The sequence below is a fragment of the Lonchura striata genome, chromosome 1A, assembly GCF_050655825.1.
Source record: "Lonchura striata isolate lonStrDom1 chromosome 1A, ASM5065582v1, whole genome shotgun sequence".
NCBI lineage: Eukaryota > Metazoa > Chordata > Aves > Passeriformes > Estrildidae > Lonchura > Lonchura striata.
In genome coordinates, this window is record NC_140741.1 from 2,369,784 (window position 1) to 2,374,277 (window position 4,494).

At 57.9% G+C, this 4,494-nt stretch overlaps 1 pseudogene; it reads left to right on the top strand.

Annotated features, from left to right (window-relative positions):
• Positions 1-304: 304 nt before the first annotated feature.
• Positions 305-1,884, top strand: LOC146763342 (uncharacterized; annotated as a pseudogene).
• Positions 1,885-4,494: the final 2,610 nt, after the last annotated feature.

The window sequence follows — 4,494 nt, forward strand, 5'->3', positions numbered from 1 at the left end:
GCCCGCCCGGGAGGGAGGGAGGGGAGGGCTAGGGGGGAGAGGGAGGGGGGGGGGTTTGGGGGGGGGGAGGGTGTAGGGGGTGGGGGAGGGGAGGAAAGGAGGGTAGATAGGAGAGGTACAGAGAAAAAGAAATACAAAAGAAAAGAAACGCGCAAGAAAAGCAAAAGAAACAGAGATATGGAGCCCGACCGGTCGTAACCTCCCGCTCCGAGCGCCCAGCACCAAATGGCTCCGCCGCGCTCGCCCCGCGGTTTAAATACCCGCGGCCCCGCCCCGCGCAGGCGCGCTGGGGCCCCGCGCACCTGTGCGCGCACCTGTGCTGGCCCCGCCCCCGGCCCCGCCCCCCGCCCGTAAATGGCGGCGGCTCCGCGCCCGCCCCGTGTTCTGTGTGGATGCTCGGACGGACTGCGGCGGGACCGGCGCTCGGAGCTCCGTGCGGGGATCGGATCGGGGCAGCTCCCGGCCTGCGCGGCGTCCGAGGCGCTCAGCTGAGATCGGGATCGGGATTTGGGTCCTGGGCCCGCCGGTGTCTGCTGGGGGAGCCGGGCAGAGCCGCTCCTTCCTCGGCGGGCAGGGAGGGGGTGCCGGGGCCGGCGGATCGAGGCGGGATCGCGGCTGGGATCCGGACCGGCAGCGCCGCGGCCGGGAGGAGCCGCTCCGGGACGGGCGCCGCCGCTCCAGCTGCGGCCGGCCCGGGGCTCGGGTCCCGCCGGGGCTCGGGTCCCGTTCTCGCTGTGGCCGCGGGGAGCTGGGGCTGCGTCGGGGCCGGGACCCCATCGGCACCGCCGCTCCCGCAGCGCCGCCTCCGGCCCCGCGGGCGGACACGGAGCCGCCCCGCAGCCCCCGCGGGATGCCGAGCCCCCCCGCCCCGGTAGCCCCGTGGCCACCGCGCTCCCCTGCGAGCAGCAGCGCCCGCCTCCCCCGCCCCGTGTCCGCATCCCCGGGGGAGCCCCGCCGGACGAGCGGGGCTGCGGCGCCGCGGCCGGGAGCGGCCGCTCCGCCGGGGCCGCTGCTCCCGCTCCGGCTGTGCCCGGTGCGGGGCTGGAGGCGCCGGAGCCCCCGAAGGGCAGAGAGCACCTCCTGTCCTTGGCTCTGCGGGGCGGGAGCTGCCGTGCCCTGCCCGTGGCTCGCAGCGTGCCGAACGCACGTCCCGGCACGGGCACCGGCGCACGGGACAGCGCTGGCACGGACACGGCTGAAGGGCTGCCCGCGGCTCCTCGGCCAGGGGCTGCTCCCCACAGGCACGCAGGGATGCTTCAGCCCGGACAGCCGACAGGGACCCCAGGGAACGGCTGGCATTACCTGGGAATGGAGGCACGGGCCGTTTGCAGAGGGGCTCTGACGGCAATCCCTGTTGCCGACCTCCCCGAGCTCCCACACAGCTGCCAGGTATGTTCCAGCCACCCCAAATCTCCTCCCTCTTTTCCAGCCTGAGGCCATCATTCACCAGCAGCATTTCAGCCAAGGCAATCTTCCTTCACGGGTACTAAATGCCAAGCAAGAGCCTCGGAGATGCCTTGAAATCAGAGGTTCGAGTGCGATGATGTTCGGAGATTTCCAGGGAGCCAGCTGGAGGTGCAGAAGGGATGGAAAACTCTCACAGGTGGGTCCCACTGGAGGTGTGCTGCAGGCAGGGATGTGCATCCCTTTCCTGAGGAAAACGGACATGCCGAGGCTCTGAAAGGAGCTGAGCTTCTGCAGGAGAGATGTTCTGCCTCAGCACAGGCCGGGAGCACATCCAGCCACCGCCTTGTCCTGCTTTAAAACATTAACTGGAGCCTGAGCTCCGGGTGGGGAGGGAGCTGAGAGCCGGAGGGGCAGGAGCAGGGATGGGAGATGAGGCTGCTGGAATGTCACCTGGAGCAGCTGAACATGTTCTGTCCCTGCAGGAGCCAAAGCAGATCCCTCCTGGCCAGGCTGGATGGGAGATGAGGCTGCTGGAATGTCATTGGAGCAGCCAGGAGCCAAAGCAGATCCCTCCTGGCCGGGCTGGATGGGAGATGAGGCTGCTGGAATGTCACCTGGAGCAGCCAGGAGCCAAAGCAGATCCCTCCTGGCCGGGCTGGATGGGAGATGAGGCTGCTGGAGTGTCATTGGAGCAGCCAGGAGCCAAAGCAGATCCCTCCTGGCCAGGCTGGATGGGAGATGAGGCTGCTGGAGTGTCATTGGAGCAGCCAGGAGCCAAAGCAGATCCCTCCTGGCCGGGCTGGATGGGAGATGAGGCTGCTGGAATGTCACCTGGAGCAGCCAGGAGCCAAAGCAGATCCCTCCTGGCCGGGCTGGATGGGAGATGAGGCTGCTGGAATGTCACCTGGAGCAGCCAGGAGCCAAAGCAGATCCCTCCTGGCCGGGCTGGATGGGAGATGAGGCTGCTGGAATGTCACCTGGAGCAGCCAGGAGCCAAAGCAGATCCCTCCTGGCCGGGCTGGATGGGAGATGAGGCTGCTGGAGTGTCATTGGAGCAGCCAGGAGCCAAAGCAGATCCCTCCTGGCCGGGCTGGATGGGAGATGAGGCTGCTGGAATGTCACCTGGAGCAGCCAGGAGCCAAAGCAGATCCCTCCTGGCCGGGCTGGATGGGAGATGAGGCTGCTGGAATGTCACCTGGAGCAGCCAGGAGCCAAAGCAGATCCCTCCTGGCCGGGCTGGAGGGCAGCTGCTGGATCTGCTGTGGGGGAAAACTCCCTGCCCCTGCCAGGAGCGCTGGCTCTGCTCTTCCTCCAGCTCCTGAGCAGTGTCAGGGCCACCGTGAGGGAGTTCAAACCCAAAAAATCCCCACAGCCCACGGAGTGAATGATCCCAGCAGAGAAACGCAGCATTGAAATAAAAATCTTACAGCTCTGTCAAAAAGGCTGTGACATCGCTGCAACGGGATTGCCAGGAACCTTCTGGTTTGCTCTCGGAATGCTCTTGGTTCTCTTTTGTGTATTTTTAGTCCCTCAGTGGACAGCTTGTAGAATTTATTCTGGGACTTAGAGGTTGAGCAGGGTTGGCTCAGGATTGACCTTCACCTCTGGTGCCGCTTTGCGCAAACACAACGTGGCCGGGCTGGGTGAACTCGTGACCTCAGCTTTCCCCTCCAAAATGTCCCTCGCTTATTTCCCTGGGGTGAGCTGGGATTTTGGCCCAGACTGTCACTCCTCACCTCCCCGTGCCCGCGCGGTGTCCGTTGTGTTCCCCACGGTGCCCTGGGGACACCGGCGGGTCCCTTTGCCTTTCTCCTGCCCCTTTCCAGCCCGAGGCTCCTCTGCCCTCGTCCCACACACAGCACAGGGGCACCGAAGGGGAAAGGCTCCAGAAAACATTTCTGCGATTCCTCAGCAATTCTTTCAATTCCCCGGGGAGAGGAGCGTGAACTCACAGCCACCGAGGCCTGACGGGTTCCTGCAGCGAGAGCTCGGCGCGTGTCCGCAGAGGTGAGTGCGGCACCCGAAAGGAAAAAGCGCGGGAGACAAACGTGATTTCTTTTGCTTCAAAGTTATTGCAAGTTCTTAAAGCCCGACCAACTTTTGCTCTTGCTTTTGGTCGGGTGGAGCAGGAGCAGTGGGCAGAGGTGGTGCCATTGATGCGGACGTGCCCGATGCTTTCTGGGGCAGAAAAGGGAGATTAAGCTCGCCTTACGTCAAGCAGCTATTTAAAAAGATTTATAGCTCTTTAAACGTAGCGCCCTTTAATTACCATAATGTTTCTTCCACGATTTTAACTAATTCTCGGTGTATTTTATAAAACTTAAAATAACACCTCCTCCCCATAAAACAGACTCATCAAGCATTAGACAAAAATTCCTTGTGCCAGTCTCAGGCTTCCACATCTAACAGGAGACCCTCCCCGTAAGCAAACGAAAAAATCAAAATAACGTACCAAAACTAGTCCTTGCTAACATTAAAAATACAGCTCGACCGTATCCAAAAAACCCCCGATTTTATTTCTTCCAAATGCCAAATACTCTTCAAATTCTAAATCAAAAACTCTTAAAAAACAAAAACCATTTGTCCAAGCCCACAAAAAATATAAAACAATCCAATCGATATCCTACATTTAACAAAACCCACTACACAAATTAGTACCATTTGAAATGTAACATAAATAAAAATCTATGACTAAGAAACATATCTCCCAATAAATAAAACCACTCTGTAAAGATATAAGTAATAATCTCAACTCAACAAGCTAAAATTTCTCCAAAACCAAAAGACTTAAAAAACCTTCAATACTTATAAATAACAACATTCAATATGTTAAGTGTTAGTAAAATCAAACAAACTTAAATGTCAATGCATTTAAATAAATACATTAAGTTTCTTTTTATCTATTAAAATTAAGTTTATTATTCCTTACTATCAAAATTCATTCAGTCTAAATTTAAATGTTATGTAATATAACTTACCCTAAATTTTATTAAAAATCACTTCTCTAAACTATACAGTATATGGTTAATTTTATTTAAAAAAAATGAAACTACTCAAATTACAACAACTAAAAGAAAACACTAACAA